Source organism: Dendrobates tinctorius, unplaced genomic scaffold (genome assembly GCF_039654945.1).
Source record: "Dendrobates tinctorius isolate UK_male_01 unplaced genomic scaffold, ASM3965494v1 ptg000031l, whole genome shotgun sequence".
In the NCBI taxonomy this organism is placed as follows: domain Eukaryota; kingdom Metazoa; phylum Chordata; class Amphibia; order Anura; family Dendrobatidae; genus Dendrobates; species Dendrobates tinctorius.
This window is the reverse complement of record NW_027361699.1, coordinates 1,439,155-1,463,432: the sequence shown is the minus strand read 5'-3', so window position 1 is coordinate 1,463,432 and position 24,278 is coordinate 1,439,155. Positions and strand designations below refer to the sequence as shown.

The window sequence follows — 24,278 nt, the reverse complement described above, 5'->3', positions numbered from 1 at the left end:
GAATGTATGCGGTGGTCTGTGGGGCTATGTGTGTGTGTGGGGCCTGTGCGGGCTGTGTGGGCATCATCAGATGGGACTACTTGACCCATCTGGCGATGCCTGCTACAATGACAGCATTAGCAGATAAAGGGGAAAGTAGTATTCCTATCATCCAGGTAATGTAGTGAATGTAAAAAAAAGACATTCAGAACATACAACATATAACATACATTACATACACATAACATACAACACATAACATAGAGTAAGTACACAACGCACACACCTAATTCCCCGAAGCCATTGATCCCCTGTAAAAAAATTAAAATAATAAAGCAACATATGCTCACCTTTCCGCCGTAATCCCATTAATAACGAGGGTCCCATGTAGACCTCCCATGGAGAGCTGCCGTATCAGCTGATGCGACTGCTCTCCAGGGGCTCCAGCGATACAGTGATGCTGCATGGCCAGCCAATCACAGTAATGCCACAACAAAGAAGGCGGCAGCTTTACTGTGATTGGCGGGAGATCCGAATACTGAGAGGCAAGTAGTGAAACTTACTCGCTAGGATTTGAGGACAGCGAGTACCTCATTACTCGCCGAGTACCAAATCCTAATGAGTATACTCACTCATCCCTAGTTATTCTTAATGTGTGGTTATTCTTCTAATAATGTATACATCAAAACAATGACAGACTATTAGTAGAAGGAGAAGCTACTGAACTAGATTGCCACTCAATGAGGAGTGGACACCCACCTTCCCAAGCATATATAAAGTAAAGAGACTTCAGAGCTGAGTGCTCCTCAAGACACAACTTGAAAATACCCCTTTAAGACCTGGGTGCCTGTTAATTAATTTGGTCCATTTTTCAAATGCTATGCACTATCTAAGGAATTGTACTTCAGAGACATTAGTACATTTCTGTCTTGATTATACTATTTTTTTAGAAGATTATGATCAATATGTCATACGCACTGAGTCACAATTACTTACACTTAAAGGGAAACTGTCAGTAGGGTCAACCCTTCTAAACCTCTTACACCTTCTATATGGACATGTAGATTATAAATAGTTGAATTAAATGATGCAGTGATGCCAATGCCTTATTCCAGAGTATTTCCTTAATATGTAGATGAGCTGTTAAGATCTATTGGCTGGTAATGATGAGCGAACGTGCTCGGATAGTGTCTTATCCGAATATGCTTAGGCATGCTCGTGTATTATTTTCTAGTCCTTTGGGGCTGTTAGACAGACACAACATACAGTTGTGGCCAAAAGTATTGACACCCCTGCAATTCTGTCAGATAATACTCAGTTTCTTCCTGAAAATGATTGTAAACACAAATTTGTCCGAGGGTACAATAGTGTCAACCCGTACAATCCGTCGGCGTCTGAATGGAAAGGGACTGTATGGTAGGAAACCCAGGAAGACCCCACTTCTTACCCCGAGACATAAAAAAGCCAGGCTGGAGTTTGCCAAAACTTGCCTGAAATAGCCTAAAACGTTTTGGAAGAATGTTCTCTGGTCAGATGAGACAAAAGTAGAGCTTTTTGGGCAAAGGCATCAACATAGAGTTTACAGGAGAAAAAAAGAGGCATTCAAAGAAAAGAACACGGTCCCTACAGTCAAACATGGCGGGGGTTCCCTGATGTTTTGGGGTTGCTTTGCTGCCTCTGGCACTGGACTGCTTGACCGTGTGCATGGCATTATGAAGTCTGAAGACTACCAACAAATTTTCAGAACACATGAAACATGCACAAAAAATGAACAGGTCAATAAGACCCTGTTCACACCACCCAATAACTAAGACACAGAAACAAAACACAGTACGACAAACGTGCACAAATACTCCGTTGTAAGATATATGTAACAGCAAGCTTGCTGTTACATATATCTTACAACGGAGTATTTGTGCACGTTTGTCGTACTGTGTTTTGTTTCTGTGTCTTACCAACAAATTTTGCAGCATAATGTAGGGCCCAGTGTGAGAAAGCTGGGTCTCCCTCAGAGGTCAAGGGTCTTCCAGCAGGACAATTACCCTACATTATGCTGCTCCGCAGTGTTTGACTGTAGGGACCGTGTTTTCTTCTTTGAATGCCTCTTTTTTTCTCCTGTAAACTCTATGTTGATGCCTTTGCCCAAAAAGCTCTACTTTTGTCTCATCTGACCAGAGAACATTCTTCCAAAACATTTTAGGCTTTTGCAGGTAAGTTTTGGCAAACTCCAGCCTGGCTTTTTTATGTCTCGGGGTAAGAAGTGGGGTGTTCCTGGGTTTCCTACCATACAGTCCCTTTTCATTCAGACGCCGACGGATTGTATGGGTTGACACTGTTGTACCCTCGGACTGCAGGCAGCTTGCACTTGTTTGGATGTTAGTCGAGGTTCTTTATCCAACATCCGCACAATCTTGCGTTGAAATCTCTTGTCAATTTTTCTTTTCCATCCACATCTAGGGAGGTTAGCCACAGTGCCATGGGCTTTAAACTTCTTGATGACACTGAGCACGGTAGACACAGGAACATTCAGGTCTTTGGAGATGGACTTGAAGCCTTGAGATTGCTCATGCTTCCTCACAATTTGGTTTCTGAAGTCCTCAGACAGTTCTTTGGTCTTCTTTCTTTTCTCCATGCTCAATGTGGTACACACAAGGACACAGGACAGAGGTTGAGTCAACTTTAATCCTTGTCAACTGGCTGCAAGTGTGATTTAGTTATTGCCAACACCTGTTAGGTGCCACTGGTAAGTTACAGGTGCTGTTAATTACACAAATTAGAGAAGCATCACATGATTTTTCGAACAGTGCCAATACTTTTGTCCACCCTCTTTTTTATGTTTGGTGTGGAACTATATACAATTTGGCTTTAGGACAATTCTTTTTATGTTTTTTCATTTAAGACAAATTAAATGAAGATAATAACATCAAAGAATTTGTGTTTGCAATCATTTTCAGGAAGAAACTGAGTATTATCTGACAGAATTGCAGGGGTGTCAATACTTTTGGCCACAACTGTAGTCTATCTGGCATACAGGTAGGACTATTTTAACAATTTTATCACCTGTATGCCCACTTTAATAGCTTAACAGTGACCCAGGAAGTGACATATTCCCTTTAAAAAAATGTTTACTATTTTCCTAGCCAAAATTTGGAAGGTGTCTTATGGTCTAGTGCGTCATATAGTTTTCAAAATACGGTAAGTGGTATAATTCTAAATTTCCACTTGTTGAGAAAAAAATATTATATGGCTATGTAATTGGAAAAAAAGTTATGGCTCCTGGAAGAACTGTAACCTATTGAGATTTAGAAAAGTTAAATGGTTTTGAAGGGTAGACATCCATTGCAATAAACCGGATGGTTCAGAATTCCTGCTACTATGAAATATGATAAATAGTTTGAACAACAAATTTACTGGTGTTTCAACATGGTCAGTGTCCAAATATCAAAGAATATGTCTGTTTAGGGTAGAAAAGCATGATAAATATTGACTCAGAATTTAGCACTGCAGCCTTGCAGCGCTGGAGTCCTGAGTTCAAATCCCTCCAAGGACAACTTTGGTAAGGAGTTTGCATGTTCTCACTGTGTTTCCTCTGGGTTCTCTAGTTTCTTCCCACACTCCAAAATCATACTTATTAGGAATTCAGATTGTGAGCTCCAATGAGGACAGTGATGATCTCTGCAAAGTGCTGTGTAATTAATGGTACTATATGCGTGAGTAAGATACATACATACATATGATTTTAGAGCTATAGGTGCACTGAAGACAGAGAACAGCTTTCATTTCATATTCTGTGCTTGAAAATGATGTTCAATAAAAAGTTATATTATGGTACCATGTTAGCCAGAAAAATCAATGTCAATACATTTATTTCCTAAAATGAAAAAAATATTCTATTAGTGATACCTTTATTGGCTAGTCAGAACAAATGTATTTTCAAGCTTTCAGAGAGGCTCCTTCTTCAGGCGTTTACAGATGAATTACTGAGATAAGAGCCCAACATTTAAGGGTTAGTAGAGCAGGACATATGTCCACTAAGTGGAAGCGGTGATGCCTCCTAAAGGTAAGCCATGGAAATCAAATTAGTGTTTTTGTTACAAGTGGAGAGGTGATGGGAATGTTTCCTTGGTTATCTGGAGTCTGTCTGGTGGAGGTGGAGTTGTGTCCATGTAGTGAGTCATAAATCCAGGTGTTAAATTGCTTGAAAAATGAAAGCTGTTCTCTGATTGTTTGTTATGGGCAACCAAGAAAGGCTTTTTTAGACTGCTTTCATAATGATGCCCCATCATATGAAGACATAATTGTGGATAATATGAAAATTACTGTCCAAAACCATGCTAATAGGGAATTTATATTGTGAGCCCTAATGGAATCAGTGATGATGATGTTTGTAATATAATGGCGCTCTATAAGAAATAAATAAAGAATAATAAAAAAAAACAATTATGTGACACATTGCTCGGTCCAATCATCCTGGGCATCATCTTCAATCTATCATTTCTGTAACATTGGAATGCATCTTTGGATGGAGCTCCTAAGTAGCAGAAAACAAAATGTGTCTTCTCAAGGCTCTCACGAAATTCTCGGAAACATATTTTTAAGACATAGATGTTAGTGAATTCTAAGTGGATCTGTAATCATGGCTGACAGGAAGAAGCACTTATTCTTCCAACCACTGTTTAGACAAACACCCTTTGAGAGTAAGAGAAAATATATCATTAATTACCTCCTTCATTAGGTCATTATGCTTACAGAGCTGTTATTGCCGGCTAACCATCCTTCGCAGCAATAGTGCATTAGGCTTTATTAATCTAACATCTCGAAGACATATATCTTAACAATGGAGGCGCTCTTTCTAATCAAACGTGCCAAGAGCATGAGAATTAATGTCTCATTTCAAAGAACCACATTATGGACAGCTAGAAATGTTATCGAACTTAATACATGGAAAGTAGAAATTAAGTATGGGGAAGAAAAACTCGTCTGTGATCCTGCATTTGCATTCTCTAGTATTCCAGGCACCGCTTTCAGACACCGTACATGTGACAGGCATACTAAGCCCATTTCACACAACACCATATCCATATGCAGTGCTTTGATCATCCTCTATAGCTCGGATACAAAGGCTTTTTAGCTGCAGGCCATAGTCTCAGGAATCGTTCTCTTGTATGATATATTATAAATACCAGGTTCTAAAAATCTGCACATTCATCCACAGCTTACTCCTAAACGAGCAGTATATGGAAATACATATGCAAATTTGTCAAATTTACTGACAGGTAGGACGAAAGCGCAATGTTCTACTAAATGCCAATAAAATATTTTGTAATGATGAGCAAGAAGCGATCAATACAGTACAAGAATAGGTGGGATGTATTTTACGCCATGTTCAATGAACCATGTTCGCAGCTCTCAGAATAGGTATCATTGATCCATAGAATAAACATATTATCTGTTCATATAGTATTTTTAGCCAACACCTGATGGACCGAACAGATCATCCACCAAGATACGGCTTCTAAAAATACACTGAATGTATTTATCATGCGGATCAGTGGTACTTGACACCACAGGTGGGGTGAACTCACCCATGAATACTTACAATTAGCAAGTGACATGACAGCAGCTTTATTTATGGGCACAGTAGGTGAACACAAGTCTTTTATTAATTACTGCTAATTTTTAGGTTCATTGACTTTCATTCATATGAACGCTCAGAAGAATTTACAGATCACTACTGTTAAATCTATAAAATCCTGGACACAGATCAATAAATTTGCCTGGATATGACATGTGGATTTGCGTCCGAATTAGATGGCAGTTTTGATGTATACTTCATGTGGTGGTATATTGTTCATGTTGTATATTATGACATGTTTATGCGTTTTTATTGTTTGCTTTTCCAGGTTGTTTATGCTGGCTGAACTGGGCGATTTACAGGAAGATCTTCACATTTCTCATAGACTAGGTGGGTCTTTTTCTATCATTAATTATAATAATTTGTTATTTGGAAGTAGAATATTTGCTTAATCTTACGTCAGTCGCCAGTGAGAAAGGAATTTATCAAATTTGCCAATTTCATTTATATTAGTAAGTAGTAACCGAGAGAAAAGGCTGTAAAGTGATCATTAAATTGCATTTTGGCTGAAATATGGCAAGCTAATTTCATTTTTACGGTCTGTGAATCTATTCTGCATTAATACTATAAGGCTCTACTATGGCAACAGATACAAAAAAGTGGATATGTTTTTATTGGCCTAGTTGTCAATCAAGTAACCTATTTTTCCTCATTATGGATTGTATAATAAAGCAATGATCTGGTTTTGCTGTTCCTGCTCATGAAGCTATTACTGCTGCGTTAGGTAATACGTCTTCCATAGAAATGCATGGGGCCTCTTCTGTACCCCACATGCCTTTGATTACATCCGGTGGTGTTGAATCTGACATATAAGAAATTGCAGCATGCCTCACAGCATTATGTATGTCAGAAGATTTTTCTGCACACGTCAGTTATCAGATCAGACAGCTATTGAATTATGTTGCTATAGTAATACATCCTATCTCCCTCAAGAGGCTCTTAATTGTGATAGAGACCGTTTGACATAGAGGACAACAACACTAAAGGCCCCATAACACACTAGACTAATATTGAACAAACCCACCACTATCAACAGATCTAGACAACAGCCTAACATGTGTGGGGGCACCAGCCAACTGACGGCTGGAAGAAATGTTGATCACACATGTCCAATTTCTAACTGCCAATAGCATTGCTTTCCATCAGATAAGCACAAGGCACAAGGCTGACATCCCCTTGAGAAAGCGGCCTGTGTGTACGGGAAACGTGCGTCGAAGTCCTACCCTCTGCCTTGGGTCAGTGCGCATTTCTATTGGTAAGCCCCCCTTCTTATTGATGGTTATATACTCACTTGGGTTTTAGATTTAGGTGACTATGGGGTGAAGCTTGCTTGCATACTGTATACAGCCAGTCACATTGTGTGACTTTTGTTATGGCTGACTATAATGTTATTTGATGTGATGCACGGGATTCTTTCCCCCTTGTCTTTGTTTCTGTCCTGTTTTTTGCTACTATGTTATTTTACTGTATTTAGACTAATAAAGTTGTAATATTTTATTCTATTTAATCCTTTATTCCGGTTGTTCTCTTATTCTTTGATGATGTGTCAGCTGGCTGCTTTTTCATAGAGAAAACGGGCATGCTCTCCTGTGTTTGGGAGAGTTGACTGAGATGAACGAATGACCTGCCAATGTACCATTCGTCTGACAGCAATCCAATCACCAATCATTGTAGAAGAGTAGCATAGGAATATGTCTACCTTTGCCACCATTTTGTTGGTGCTTTAATGTATCAAATAGAAGGCTACTTTCAAATATACAATAAAGAAATACCTTACTGTTTTTTTCTTATTCCAGTAAGAGAAAAGCCAACACTCCGTACCTCTTAAGAAAACTTTGTGTTCATTGTAACTTTTTCCCATACGTGCTAAAATCACTGAACTCAGATTCTCAAACATCTGATGCAGATTCAGCTAAGAAAAGCTGAAAAAGGAAGTTTCTTCTGAAGCGAGTCAGATGTTTGATGACCAGCGTTCAGTAGTTTTAGCATGCATGGAATAAAGGTACAATAAACACAGAGTTTTCTCAAGAAGGACGGAGTGCTGGCTTTTCTGTTATTCGAATATGTTGACATGCTCTCCTCAAGCTTCTGAGCACCCTGGATGAACTCATTGCAGGTGTGATGGTTACAGAGCTGAGGTGGTCTGTTCAGGCGTAAGTGTAATCCCCAAGGGTCTTATTTTCAACACTGTATTGTTTCCTTCAATGACAATTGACAAAAACTAATGCTAGTTGCATGATAGGCCTATAAATCTGTGCATCTGTATCCAGCATTAAAATAGACAGTTATATTAGAAGATTTACAAGATATAATACAAACAATTTTCTTTGTTCTATATTTGTTTTTTCATCTCTAAATGCCATTTCGAGATCTTGATGTCCATTTTTCATGTTCATTTTCTATCTGTGTTCTTCACCAATATAACATATACCCATTATCATTTAAGGGGCTGTTCACATGTCTGCATTTTTTATGGGCCAAATGTCAATAAATAAAAAAGACAAACAGATATTTGTTCATTTTTAGTTTGACTTAAAGATCAAACTCACCAATGCAAGTCCATTGGTCTGGGAAAAAATTGCTCACTGATGGCATGTTAGGTGCAACTTAGTGTTGTTCATTGCAAGAAATGATAAAAATTGGGTTCCAAACACTGATGAAAATAAAACCATTTTTTCACATATGAGGAAAAATGGACATCTGAATAAGGGCTTACAGCCATACCTGAATTCACAATCCTGAATAGGATTCCAGTATTCCATCCTGGATCTATTGTGTGCACAGAGCTTGATCCGATGACTTGTACTATAAGGAATGTCATCCATGCAACAAACGCTATTATCTAATGTAGGAACAAAAGCCTCTCCAATATAAACCAAATTGCCTCTCTGGATTGATGCAGTATAAAATACAATCTAATATATAAAGCTCAATGTGGATGTGTGTGTGTATATATATATATGTATGTCCGGGATTGGCATCCGCACCGTCGCAGCTACAGCCACAAAATTTGGCACAGTCATACGGGGAAAAAGTGAAATGAAAAATGATGGAGGCAAATTGACAGCTGCCAGATGTGAACAAGGGGGACTTAAAGAATGAGAGTGATGGTGCCAAACAGTATATACTGTACAGTTGCTAAGTTGGGGCCCTGACATGGGATACTCACCACACACGGGGATATGAACACACACAAAATGCGCCACACACTACCACGTGCTTCTACACATATACCACCCTCAGCACACATTTCACCACACATACACCAACCTCGCCACATAAAAGTCGAAACACAAAAGTCGCCGCTCAATACTCACCACGCTGTCCCAGAGCTGTTTAAAAGATGAAATATGAGCTGTGATTGGTTGCTATCAGCAACAGTTTTCTTTGTAGACAGTTGTGGTAACTGAGGCCTATTATTCTTATCATTTCTATGGTGTTATCGTCCTTCTGTAAAGCTGGAAATAACACAATTTATTACCGTGCCAACACAGACCACCCTCTGACACAGACTGCAGGGGAAACCCAGTATCACACAGCATAGGATTAGATACACGGCTTAGCAGTCAGGATCACACAGGATAGGATTAGATACACAGCCCAGCAGTCAGTATCACACAGGATAGGGTTAGATACACAACTCAGCAGTCAGTATCACAAAGGATAGGATTATATACACAGCTCAGCTGTCAGTATTACACAGGATAGCATTAGATACACAGCTCAGCAGTCAGTATCACAAAGGATAGGATTAGATACACGGCTCAGCAGTCAGTATCACACAGGATAGGATTAGATGCACGGTTTTTATGTTCAATATAATCATTATAATTTGTTATAACTAACCACAGTTGGTTACTATGCCCAGGCAACGCCGGGCTCTTCAGCTAGTGTAGTAATAAAATTATACATTTTATTTAGATTTTGTAAATCATAACAGGGCATTTAATTATAATATGACCTTTAAAGTCAACTCTAATGTGTCGCCCTGTGCTGCAAATGGTTATATTCCACGTCTTGTTTTCATATTTTTCGTATTTTTTTTATCAAAAGAATATTGATGGCATTTCCATAATTTGGAGACGGTAGACAATGTTTTACTGTCTGTTAATTCATTATTACACTTTATTTGTTTATCAACGCTTTGATTAATCTGAGTTTCTGGAGCATGGAGTTCATTATTTATCCCTAAATGCGTTGAATAGCTTACTAATGAATTTCTCTGTTCTCACTATTTTGTGAAGATCACAAAGTTCTTTACAGGAAGTAAAATGTGAAGCCGAGTAAACTTTTATTAGCGTGTACACGCTTTAAAGTGCCTTCCAAATGGCTGCATGGTGCAGTTGTGCTCTCGGTGAATTTAATCACATTGGAGCTGCTGGCATGTAAACGCACGGACTGCAATTAGTGTCACTTTGTATCTCTGAAATTTGAATCTGGTGATGGGGCTTTTGGAATAAAAAAAGGTTTCGGATATTATCCAATGCTAGTATACAAGCGCACATAAGTGTTTCATCTGTTTAACAATCATCATTCTGGTTCAATCCTCCTGGCTATGCTGTTGGCAAGCCTGTTTAAGTGTACTATCCAAGCCATTCTGGGACGGCACTTCAATTGACTCAGTTTAATAACCAAACAATTACTAATATACAGCATTTATTACTCTAGTATATACAATAAGGTGGGCTTTAAAATTGAAGAAAACGTAATAAACATGATTTTGCTTTCAAACTTTAAAATTCCATTTTTTGCATTTTCCCCCCATTTTTTTAGTTCAAGCTAAAGCTACAAATCTAGAATAAATTATTTCAAATGTTTTCTGTATGTAATAGCCCTAAAAATTCCATCTAAACATTTCTTGGATGGACATTGTTTTACACAACTCTTTTTTCTTGCCTGAGCAACTGTATTTTTAGTTTATTTCTGACAAGAATGATGATTCTGCACATGGCTTCTTTTAGCTGATCGTTTCCCCAAACCCACGTCCAGCTTTATTTGGTGAAATTATTCTTTCTATGTTCTCAACACTGTCCTTAGAGAATGCAAAATCAGCCGAGTAGCCAGAATTCCTATTTTAGAGGAATGATTATTATGATTAATAATGAAAATTATTTATCTATGTATCATTAGTTCAATCTATTCTCCATAGCATTTGTACTGATTAATGGAAAAGGTTATATAATTGAAGGAAATAAAAGATCTACAGTGGGGAAAACAAGTATTTGATACACTGCTGATTTTGCAAGTTTTCCCACTTACAAAAAATGGAGAGGTCTGTAATTTTTATTGTGGGTACACTCCACCTGTGATAGACAGATTCTAAAAAATAACAAACAGAAAATCACATTATATGATTTTTACATAACTAAGACCTTGAAATGCTTCCTACTCAGCCAATCCTTAGTTGCCATGGCTGTGTGTTTTGGGTTATTGTCATGCTGGAAGACTGAATCACGACCACTCTTCAATGCTCTTACTAAAGGAAGAAGATTGTTGGCCAAAATCTCAGGAAACATGACCCAATCAATCCTCCCTGCAGTATGGTGCAGTTATCCTTCCCGGCAGAAAAGCACCCCCAAAGTATAATGTTTCCCCCACAGTTGAGATGGTGTTCTTGGGTTTGTACTCATCCTTCTTCTTCCACCAAACATGGCAAGTGCAGTTGATACCAAAAAGTTCTATTTTGGTGTCATCTGATCAAATGACCATCTCTCATACATCCTCTGGATCATCAAGATGGTCATTGGCAAACTTCAAACGAGCCTGGAAATGAATTGACATGAGCAGGGGGACCTTGAATGTCCTGCAGGACTCAAATCCATGACAGCATAGCGTGTTACTAATGGTAATGTTTTAGACTGTGGTACCAGCTCTCTTCAGGTCATTGACCAGGTCCTCCCATGTAGTTCAGGGCTGATTCCTGACCTTTCATAGAAGTGTCCTTACCTCACAAGGAGAGATCTTGCATGGAGCCCCAGACCAAGGAAGATGACAGTCATCTTGTGTTTCTTCCATTTTCTAAGAATTGTGCCAACAGTTGTTGCCTTCCCACCAAGCTGCTTGCCTATTGTCCTGTAACCCATCCCAGCCTTGTGCAGGTCTACAATTTTTTTCCTTGTGTCTTTAGACAGCTCTTTGGTCTTCGCCTTAGTGGAGAAGTTGGAGTATGATTGATTGTGTGTGGACAGATGACATTTTTACAGGTAAGAAGTTCAAACAAGTGCAATTAATACAGGTAATGAGTGCAGAGTAGGAGGGTTTCTGTGATGTCACGGGTGACTGGATACTCCGCCTCCAGCAGGGCGAATTTATATGACACCCGTGACCCTGGATACACCACCTCCAGCAGGGTGAATTTAAACAATGAAACATGCAGCTGGATACACCGCCTCCAGCAGGCGAATTTCAATAGATACACGTGTATCTGGATACACCGCCTCCAGCAGGGCGAATTTACAGAGATAAGGGAAACACCAGGGAAACCCATACAATGGAGGGCCCTGCAATAGGGAACGGGGATGTGGAGACCTCCTGCACTCCCCTAAGTCAGTGTCTCTACACTCCTGATGGTCCTTAGGCAGGTTCCGCACCTGGCGATGAGCAGGATACCTAAAAACCCTAGCTCGCCCTGCATCTATCCCTTTCTAGTGAATTGGACGGTGCAGAAGCTAATCTCACCACTGCACTAAAACGCACATAAGGAAAGTTACAAACAGGGAAAAACCACTTAGCTTTGCTCTGTTGCTCTTGCTCCCAGCAACAGAGTTCAGCACCTGAGTGCAGCTTTCCTCCAGAATAGCTGCTACTTCACCAAAGCTTTATCAGAGATGCAAGGAACTCCTCACTGTTGCTCCTTCCACACCAGGACTCTGACTGAGCTGCAAGGAACTCTTCTCTAGCTCCTTCCTCCACCAAGGATGGTTGAAAATGACCAATATCACCAAGAGTGAGTGAGACCACCTGACCCTCCTTTATAGGCAAGAGCCAGAGCAATCACACCTGCTAGTGATTCCCATGTAATAATACTAGCCACCACTGGGGGCAAAACTAGAGCTAAAGACACCACTGTGTAATGACCCTAATGGCCACCGGGGGCAAAACTAATTTTAAGCAAACTACTTAAGGGAAAAAAAGGTTACATGTGCTTTTATCTGTCACAATCCAGCATGGAACATGACAGTTTCTTAAAGAAAAACTAACAGGTCTGTGAGAGCCAGAATTTTTGCTGGTTGGTAGGTGACCAAATACTTATTCCATGCAACAAAATGCAATTTAATTGTTTAGATATCATATCATTTTATTTTCTGGTTCTTATTTTTAGATTCTGTCTCTCACAGTTGAAGTGTACTTATTATAAAAATTACAGACCTCTCCATTCTTTGTAAGTGGGAAAACTTGCAAATTGTAGTGTATCAAATACTTTTCCACACAGTACATTTAAGTTCTTTAAAGCACCACTCCAGTGTTTTTTGTTTGTTTGTTTCAGTGTTGGAGTGGTGCCACTAGACTAAGTTCTCTGTTTCTAGTATTATACTCATCAGTCGCCTTCTTCATCTGTCCCCAGTCCCACTCCTGTCGGTCTCCAGCAGTTGGTGACTTGCCAGATTACTCCAGTATTTGCTGAAGTGATCCAGAAGTCACAACTGACTGCAAGTCTATGAGAGCCAGAACAAGGATCTTATAGACTCGAATTGAGAGTTTGTGACCGGTCAGTCAAAAGTTGCATTCAAAGATGGTGGCTGACGCAGCGCCAGGAAGAGACGAAGACAGTGGTTGGTAAGTATTAGACTATGGTCAGAAACTTGGCTTAGTAGCACCTCTCCAGCACTGCAATTAAAAAAATGCTGGAGTGGTGCTTTAAAGTGATTTCTAGGATAATTCTTCAGCCCTTTCAATGCTTACCAGATACAGCACCTTAAAACTAATAGTGGCTGTGCCTGGTACTGCAGATTTGTGTAGCCATAACTTTGTCCTGTTCAAGTAAAAGGGACTAAGGTGTAAAAAAGTAGGAACAGCTGTTACCAAATGTACAGAACTGTTTGGACCCCCACTGATTTGATGTTAATGTTATGTCCAGAAACACCCCTTTATCTGTAGTGGTTAGAAATTTAGTTTTAGTCTTTTATGTTAATGATTTCATCCAGGTTCTGTGGTGAGAGGTTCCTGGATGAAATCTCTGTCTTCTGTCTTCAATATCATACCACCCACCTCACATGCGCATCACACTACCCTGTGACGTTCAGCTGTGGTGCCATAATCCCGCGCCTGCACCTTGCCCTCATGCTATTATCTGTACCTTATCCGCCCTTATATGGGCAGTGTCTTCATCCTTCTGTGCAGGCTCTGCTCCATAAAATCGTCAGAAAATCTCTGAAAACCGTCAGCAATTGTGCTACATATGCAGATATCTTAATGGTACAACACGCTATAGCTATCCTGCGGATTTTCTATGTGGGGTTGAAGGCAGCATCTCTGGAGCACAATACAGTAAAGGTACTGTCACACTAAGCAATATCGCTAGCAATATCGCTATAACTTGTGACGTTATAGCGATATTGCTAGCGATATCGCTGTGTCTGATACTTACCTACGACCCGCTCCCCCGCTGGTTATCGCTGATCGTGCGAGAACAGGCTGGACTGTTTCTCGTCGTCAGCTTCCTGCGTCGCTTCCTGTTGTGACGACGAGCGACGCGTGAAGCCGGGCGGGAGGACGCAGGATCGCCTAGTGTGACAGGTAAGTAGCGACCCCCGTCCCAGCGATGTCGCTGGTGAGATCTGCCTGTGTGGCAGCTCTCTAGCGACCACTTAGCGATGTACCAGCGATCCTGACTGCGTCCCATATATTAAGGTAATTTGCAGACATTGACACTTGGTAATTTCACATAAAAGGCACAAAAGTTTCAAAGATAATCTGGTTGGAGTAAATTTAAAGACTTGGGAAGTGGTTAAATCAGTCACCATTACATGGAATTTTTACATGCCATCAATGCTGAGACCAGGCCAATGGCTGTACGGTTGTGAAACAAAATCTATCAGCAACTGACCATCATGTTGGCCTTAGTCTAAAGAAAATGAATGAAGAACTTGTCTACATACATAAAAGTAACTTTTCCTTATAGACATGGAAAAGGGGTCAAGACAAAGGCCTGCAGGCATTCTCAAGGTTTTGTGATTTTAAGAAGGCTTAATTTGAGATTTAAGCTTGCATTCAAAAATTTCACTTTTTTCCTGCAATCGCACTAAAATTGCTACATATTTGCTGTAATTTTGAAAAAACAAAGTGTTTTTGAGAGGGTTGCATAAAAAAGCAATGTGGCCACAACGTGTGAGCAAAAAAAGAAGTAGATGATCAGAAAAAAATACTGCAACATAAAAAAAGCAGCATGGATAATGAAAACAACAGCTACATGACCTCTTGGCTTGATCAATAATAATAAACTAGGTTTTCTGTAAGTTAGTCTATTGCTTTGATTATTATTAATCTGTAACAATAGTTTCTTTAAAGGGGTTGTCCAGGCCTAATATATTAATGACATATCAAATTTGTAATGGTTCCAAGCTGTTATTTGCTCCTAGTGGGTCTGTGTTTTGCTCAGTAGAAGTTATAAACCTAGCACTCAACTTGGATGTGATCAAAAAGAAGATTTATTGTAGTATGCATCCAAAACGTTTCGGTCAATTGCGACCTTCTTCAGTTACGTGCTGTATTAGGTATTCAGCAGGGGATTATATAGCCCTTGAATAGCTTGTTGAGCACAATGAGCTGTTCAAGGGCTATATAATCCCCTGCTGAATATCTAATACAGCACGTAACTGAAGAAGGTCGCAATTGACCGAAACGTTTTGTATGCTTGCTACAATAAATTTTCTTTTTGATCACATCCAAGTTGAGTGCTAGGTTTATAACTTCTACTTTTACGGTTTGGGAACCTAACCTTTAGCACCATTCTCCAGTTGTGCTCACGGTGTTTTTTTCCTTTGTGTATTGCTCAGTGACCACTCCATGACACTACACCTTATCTCCTATTCAAGTGAATGGGAGATAATGTACAATACCCAGGAGCATACACTGAACAATCTACAGAGTTAAGGGGGCTTTACACATAGCGATATCGCTAGCAATATCGCTAAAGTGTCACCGATTTTGTGATGCAGCAGTGATATTGCTAGCGATATCGCTACATGTGATACTTACATCCGACCGGCTCCCCCGCTGGTTATCGCTGATCGCACGAGATCGGCCTGGTCCATTTCTCGTTGTCGGCTTCCTGCTGGTGCTGACGAGCGAGCCATGGACGCAGGCGGAAGACGGACACCCTCGCCGCGTCTGGTCTGACAGGTAAGAGCGACCGCCGAGCATCGCTTCGTCGGTAGTGAGATCTGCCTGTTTGGCAGCTCACTAGCGACCATTTAGCGATGCACCAGCGATCCTGACTGGGTCATATTGTGGTTGGGATCGCTGGTGCATCGCTAAATGTAAAGGGGCCTTTAAGCTGCTTTAGCTCCACCCATTATCAACATTCGATCACCACCAGAGTAGATAACAGCTGACTGTTTGGGGGTTGTGGGGTCTGTGTATCTGTTACATCCCTAACTGGTCCTGTTTTAGTGATGTATGCTTCTGTCAACAGGTACCAGTATTTTAACTCTGTGGAAAGCACTGGTGATAGAGGAGATGTCATGATCAATATCACTGGATGGCACAGGCGCTGTTATGCCTGGGATACTGGTGTTAGGTGCTGGGATTCTCCCTCTGCATAGGAGGAATCCCAAGCCCTGTCTTCTCCTGCGGTCTCCCATCCAGTCTCGACTGTAGTGGAGCCTGCTCAGCAGAGACGTCGGTCTCAGCATCTTGCTCAGACTCGAGCTGTGAGTTTGGTTGCTGCTGCCTCTCCAGGCTCAGCAATAGCAACCAGCAGGATTTGCACTTCTGAGCATGCCCGTGAGACGACAACTTATTGGTGGTCGGCAGTTAGCCGCTCAGGTCCTCATACAAGTCCGGATTTGTCCACTAGCAAGGTCCTGGAAGACTGGGATCTATAAAGGGATCTCACAGATGCATGGCTGTGTGCTAGTATAGACCATGGGGTGTGTGTGTGTGTATGCACGTATGATTGTCTCTGGTGACTGACTCATTATGAAACCCCTACCCTTGGAATGCATGAGTTGCTCAGCCCTGCCTAGTGCCTAGGCTGATAGTGCAGGTAGGAGACAGAGTCAGTGCCTAGCCTCAGTGCCAAGAAGTGGCATTGCTGTGCGACGTGTGTGCATTGTGGGTCCGGTCCGACTTTTACCCCAGCTGTGCCCTGTGACAGTTAACAGGGAACAGCATCTTTTTATGTCGTTGCTGTGGATATGTAGTGCAACAGAGTTCGCCACTGTTCACACCGGGTGATATTTAATCCACGTGTTTTTCGGTGCTCACCCACCATCTTGTTCCGCTATCACTTAGCAGCAGGTTCTATCTCTGCACGGTGGACCCTGGGTTGTGAAAGCTCCTCATTATTATATTTTATTTGGTGCGCCAACCCTAGCAACTGGTGTGGCAGGGCTCTGTGTTGCCACCCAGCCAAATAAAATGTGTGTCTAGCTTTCTATGGCTAATGGGGCAGTACCACACCCTACTTAAACTCCCAGCATGCTGCTGGGAGATGCCAGTTACTGTGCTTACTCCCTGTACTATGTTGATACTCTTCTGCACTCATTTTGCTTTTCACCCAGTTGGACCCATAACTCTGACTATGCCTGTCTCCATGATCCCACCTGGTCTGACCTTAGCTTGTTTGACTTTGCCTTTGACTGACCTCCTGGTGGCTGACCTCAGCAATTCCTAAGACTATTGCCTTTTGATTATATCCCTACTGTTTTTGACCTAGCTAGTTTGATTAATCTTCCCTTAGAATCGAATCACTCCTTTAACCAGCAGACACTCTGTGGATGCAGCACAGGGGGCCTCATGTAAAGTTCACATACCTATTTAATGGTTCAAGGGTGAAGTCCTGGGGTCAACTGATATTTAAAAAGCAGAATGTCTTTCCTTAAGTCTGTCTAAGGTAGCCTTTTTGACTTGACATTCTCAGACTGCGTTGACAGTATCCTATGGAAAGGACATACATATTTTAATAAGGGAAATCCCTTTAAGGAAGGGGACAGATAACACCTCAAACATGATGATTACTCATGTAACGTGAAATGGTGCTTTGGCTAGGATCCGCTAAGCCTACTCAGCCACTACTGATCATCTGAAAATATGATATACAGATTAGTGACTTGCTACTCTCTTTATTACATAGACATATTGCACTTAGGAGTATTATAGCTGATAACATAACGCATCATTAGGATCTACCACCTGTATATTTAATATGAGCAAACCCATATTTTTTTATAATGCCAGAAAACCCCTAAAATTACAATTTTAAATGTACAACAGCATATTCTCATTTTCAGTTTTCACACTTTACTTTTGTGAAAGAATAGCTTGTAATATTAACTTAGAGTAATCTTTTTTTTCCTTCCTTTGTATTTCTCTTTCATCTGAAACCATTGAACAGAGAAACCAAAAAATACAGCATGAAAACAACATTATTACCAGTTTAAACAGCCCCTTCTAAGGCCTAGGTCATTTTCTCCCAGCAATTTAATGACAGTGATTATCAATCTAAAATAATGTTCCATAGAAATCAATAGATTCAAAGGTCAGGGTGCCACACTAGCCATTTTGTAGCTTAGTTTGCTAAAGATAAGCTGTGAACAGCATTTTGACAGGGTAAAGACAAAAACAAGCAGGAAAAATGGTGCTAACTTGAAAGCGCTGCTTTTCTTGTAGCCATTCAATGACAGAGCTGGCTCATTTTGAAGCCAGGTTCGTTTAACTAGGTCTTTCAGCAGAGAGAACGTAAAATATGCTTCTTAAAATAATTTTCCTACTGGATTTTATATTTATCAGTAACAAACGTGTGTCTGATACAGTGTATAAAATAACAGGTTGCAATAGTATAACAACACATCTAAAACCAAGCTAACTGTAGACATTATATATTGCTCTTGTTACATTTACTATTTAAACATGCAAATATATCTGCTAGGATGATGCGAGAAGATATAGAGAAAAGATAGTGGGGTAGCAGGTCAAAACACACTAAAAAATGCTATATTTTGCACCATTATAATGAACGCAGCCACACTGTACCATACTAAGGAAGGTGGAGCCACCCCTTTTATTAAACACCTAAGTGAAGGGACTGTTGGACTGGCCTATCAGAGCACCATAGGATCATCTGTTGGGCCCAGGCTTTAAGAAAGGGCACCCAAATTACAAAAGTCCCAGTGGCTGATATTTCGAGCTGAATTTAGAAACATTCTATTGCCACTAAGGTCTTTAAAGGAGTTATCTCCTGATGGATCTTTAGGAAAGTATCACTTCCCAGCCTCCTTCAGTGTGTTCCTGAAGATTGACAATTCCGACCAGTGGCATGGCTGTAACATTCGACTGAACTCTGTGTTCTCCCATGCTGCAACCACGGGCAACTCTACAGCATCGAAAGACCTTAAGGGCCCTACAATCTGGACAGCTTCAAAGCAGCGCTTGTAAACTCAATACCTAAGAGCTTGCAAGTGCTGAGCTCCTTACCTGGAAGATCACCCTCCATTTTTTGGGATCCGCATAAATTGGACTGAGATCGGAAAGCAATACACGGATTGGCCAGCGGCTCTCCCAATCTTAGAGTGACAGCTGCATAGAAATACATGCTTGGGTCCGGAGAGCCGCAGGCCAGTCTGTGAATTGCATTCTGATCTCTGTCCGATATGTACAGTCGTCTGATTAAGCCCTAAGAGAAACCCCTTTTAATTTACAAATAATCTATTAGAACTTTATAATGTATAAAGATGACAAAGATAACAATGAAGTTAAAACACATATGCTCATGTTCTGTATAGAAATAGAATGACCTGTGACGGGGACAAGGGGGCATCCTCTACGTCTGGAGGAAAAAGAAGGTTTAAGCATACTCACAGACGCAGATTCTTTACTGTAAGAGCAGTGAGACTATGGAACTCTCTGCCATATGATGTTGTAATGAGTGATTCCCTACGAAAATGTAAGAAGGGTCTGGATGCCTTTCTTGAAAAGTACAATATTACAGGGTATATACACTAGTTTCATTAATATTGCATTGATCCAGGGAGCTAGTCTGATTGCCGTATGTGAAGTCGGGAAGGAATTTTTTTCCCCAATGTGAAGCTTACTGTTTGCCACATGGGGTTTTTTGCCTTCCTCTGGATCAACATGTTAGGGCAGGTTAGGATAGGATATGGGTTGACCTAAATGGACGTAAAGTCTTCCTTCACCCTTAATAACTATGTTACTATGCTACTATGTTACTATGACCCAAGCCGTAATTTTCTTTGCTGGGTCCAAAGTTCTCCAATCTGACACTTAAAGAAGGGCTGCAGGTAAAACTATGTACTGAAAAACATATGGCCCAAAGACTCCCAACGCAAGCTTGACTAAAATGACTAAAAACAAGTCAGGAGAAGTTTCTCCTTTTCCTGATATATCTTCATTGTACTTATTGATCTGTGTTTGCTCTGTGCAGAGTGTGAAAATGACTTCTGTTTCTACTTGAAAACCATCGCCATCTGATTTTGCTAGATGCTAGATTTATTATGTGCCTCTCTTTAGAATTTTAAGCATGCTCATGTAGTAATACTCCAAATTGGAATACTCAATCCATGGCTTTATGACCTTGTGGGATATTGGGATATAAATTGTTAATAAGGTCCAACGTACGGTGAAAACAACATTCCTTTAGCACACTTACCGTTAATTTTCCTAGAACTTCATCAAGGAATCCAATTTCTCTACAAATTTTAATACATTATCATAATATGCTGATTAAACAGTTGACAGGATGCAAATCACACTAACGCTATGGGATGGAAACATACAGGACCTCCAAACAAAGTTTCACAAAGTCATGTTTTCTTTTTCAAGCCCGGTTATCTTCCGTTGCTCAGGATACAGTACGTCAAGTCAAAAAATGGAGGTAAAAAATTGTCCACATCATACAAACGTGTAATATCTGTCACGCCGTTCCGACATACTCACCCGGCCATCGCTCCCATGCCGTCTCTGCATACTCACCCGGCCATCGCTCCCACATCGCAGCCCCACGGCGGTCACCTCTGACAGGCGCGCGGTCGACGGCGTCTCTGCATGCAATGCGCATGCGCCATATGCAGGCCATAGGTGTGCTCCCTGCAGCAGCCTCACAGTCCTGCTATCCGTGTCCCCTGCTTTACTCCGCAGTCTGACTCCAGTCCTGCCTTCGGTGTTCCTGTTCCATCCAGCTCCAGTCCTGTCATCCTATTCCAGTCCTGCCTCCAGTGTTCCTGTTCCATCCTGCTCCAGTCCTGCCGTCCTACTCCAGTCCTGCCTCGGTGTTCCTGTTCCATCCTGCTCCAGTCCTTCCATCCTCCTCTCATCCTGTCTCCTGTGTTCCTGCTCCAGCCATCCCTCTACGTTCCAGTCTACAGTCTTACTCCACTCCTGTCTCCTGTTTTCCAGCTCTGTCCTTTCATCTACACTTCAGTCCCACACTCCTATTCCAGTCCATCCTGAGCCACCCCTCTCGGTACCAGCTACCGTGGTACTCGAACCCCTGGGCCTGCTCCTAACAGTCCCTGTATAGGGGTCGGTTCCACCTGGAAGCTTGCCCGGGGTCCCTCGGTACCACGGCCTAGAGGGTCCACTCCTGGAGATTCCGGCTCCAGACCAGCCACACTAACAATATCCTGCAGTCACCACACCGTAGTGCTTTTCCAATACAAGTTTATTTTATTTAAAGGGAGCCTGTCATGTCTATAAATGCTATTAACCTTAAGATATGGGATCAATCTATAGGGTAACTGTGTTCTAAAGCTGTGCTGCTGCTGCACCAAAAGCTGTACTGCCGTGAGAAAATTAACTTCCTGGCAACCTCTGGCTTTCAGTCATAGAGGTGTGAACTGCACTGCTTCACAGTCACCCTCAGTGAGCGGCGGCTGAAACCATGTCCAAAAGCAATGACAGACAGTTGGCACAATAGTACATCAGTACAGAGCTGGCTGTCAGTCAATATGAGGGCGTGGTTACAGCACTCATTGTATACAGAGCAGTGCCTCCATAACTGAAAGCCGTAGGCTGCCAGTAGGAATAAAGTTTGTCACCACTTTTTCAGTGCAGCAGCCGCAAGACTGGCGGTGTGCACAATAGCGCTGCAATACGTGCCTCTGGACACCGCATCTTCATGTATACCACCAGCATCTAAAATGCACAGCTGTCTTTGGGCCATTTTGAATTAACCTTAGCATCATTTGAAAAAGACACTTCAAGGGGTCGAAATGTCACACGCTTCTTGAATCTTTGCATTCCACACCAAAATCAATTTAGTGTGTAGTGTCAATATTTTGATTTATTAAACATTCTTTGCAAATAATTGAGAGTGCAGCTGTTTGACCTTTACCTATATTTCAGATCAATCTGGTTCAGCTGGCACCTCATCCTTGTTAAGCTGTGTGTGCCTCCTTATTAATCTCTTTCCACTGAGCGACAGCAGACACACCTTTTCTTTGCTTCTGCTGCTGTTCACTGGGGTTTTTCATTTACTCTGTCTTCCCTATCACCTTTCAGGTGCAGCTTTATATACCTTCCACTGTTTCCTGCTCGTAATAGTATTTATTGGATTCATTCACTTTGCTGTACTTTAAGTTGATTGCAGTTATTTTGTGTGTGATTCCTTTTTTCCATAGGGAATTGCTACTCTATTTATCCTAGGAGCTGCTATGGACACTCAGGGTAAGCCACCATCGGGTGAGGGGGCCATTGTGCTATCTTAGGATGCTAACTTCTGTGGTCAGGCAGGGACAGACCAGGGTCAGAGAAGGGTTTTTCCTAGTTGAACAGGTTTCTATCAGGTTCAGGTACTTATCTCTTTGGTTTGTACACTGAAGGTGGAATAGTTTCAAAATATATTATTGCTGATCCTTATAAGCCTATTGATGACTATTCATTATCCCTCTTTTTTAACTTTACTTTTCGGCTCTCTCTGTACTATCCAGCTTAATGACAGTAAAAACACACATAGAACTATATGCACAAGTACATTTTCATTAGCATAATATTTGCATCTCATTTTCCAAAATGACCACTAATGTCTAATTTTGTGCATTTAAAATGACATTAATGGTACATTATTGTCTGTTTTTGAAGATAGCATTCAGTCTTTGTACTCGCAGCTTTCCTTACGCACACTAATTATTATTCAGACAGCAAGCTGATGTGAGTGGGATAAGATCAGAGAATAAATTAGATGAAATTTGTATCCACATTTACTAAGCTGTGGTATCCCACAAGGCACCTTCTGGTGGGAACTCATATACTGTATGTATACTACAGTTTAATATTGGATGCCATGTACTGTGGACTATCATGCTGGGGTAGATAATGCAACGTATCTAAGCAACAGTCTTGTAGATTATCTTCACTAACATGAAAAAATCAGAACCGCTCAGGAATCATGGCACGAAACCTTTGTTTCCTGTGCAGTCCCTTGGTGTCAGATTGTAGCTGAATGTGGAATTTTTGTTACTGGGTTTTATATGGGACTTTCTGTCCATTATGTAAACTGTTCCGCCAGTGTTACAACATACTTTGATCAGCCATAACATTAAAACCACTTGCCTATAATATCATGTATGTCACTTCTGACGCTTTTGTGGCCACTGTTAACATTTTAATTAGTAGATAAGTGTCAGCACAATACTTTGACTGTCTTCAGCTACACTGCCCCATGTCCAATATTAAACCCAAGAGAAAAAACTAAATCAGCAAATACCCTGCAGTAAGTAAACAATTAAATAGTAATAGCACATGTAAATAATATAGGGTACTTAGATCTCATGACTGTGATCAAAAAAGGTTAGGCTATGTGCACACCTATTTTTAGGTGATGCGGATTTGTCCCCGCGGATTTGGGAAAACCTGCAGGTAAATTCACAGGTCAAAAGACCTGCGGTTTCACACCTCTACAATGTAGAAGATGTGAAACCGCTGCCGATTCCGCACAAAGAATTGGCATGCTGCGGATTTGAACCCACAGCAAATCCGCGTGGAAAAATCCGCAGCATGTGCACAGCGTTTTTCAGTTTACCATTGAAAACAATGGTGCTGTACAACGCAGCTAAATCTGCTGCGGATCCGCAGAGCCTGAAACGCTGTGGATCCGCAGCAAAATCTGCAACGTGTGCACATGGCGTCAGGGAGTCTAAGCAGTCGGATACCTGTACTGTTCTACCCTTGTCTACATTCAGTCATCTATTTATCACAACTCTACTCTTCATAAAAGCCTATTCACATTAGTTGTCCTTAACCCCCGGAGCTTTTTTTTTTCAGTTTTGCATTTTTGTTTCTCGCTCCCCTCCTTCCCAGAGCCATAACTTTTTTAGTTTTCTGTCAATATGGCCATGTGAGGGCTTATTTTTGTGGGACGAGTTGTAATTTTGAAGGACCCAATTGGATTTACCATGTTGTGAACTGGAAATCTGGTAAAACATTCCAAGTGTGGTGAAATTGCAAAAGAAGTCCAATCCCACACTTGTTTTTGTTTGGCTTTTTTGCT

At 41.0% G+C, this 24,278-nt stretch overlaps 1 protein-coding gene across 11 annotated transcripts in view; it reads left to right on the top strand.

Annotated features, from left to right (window-relative positions):
- The window catches only part of LINGO2 (leucine rich repeat and Ig domain containing 2), a 2,318,940-nt gene that overhangs the window by 1,816,545 nt on the left and 478,117 nt on the right, over positions 1-24,278 (top strand). For all 11 annotated transcript variants that reach the window (XR_012231562.1, XR_012231559.1, XR_012231563.1 and 8 more), the window contains one exon: positions 5,883-5,944. The gene's annotated coding sequence lies outside the window, so the exon portion shown is untranslated. The remainder of the gene's footprint in view (positions 1-5,882; positions 5,945-24,278) is intronic.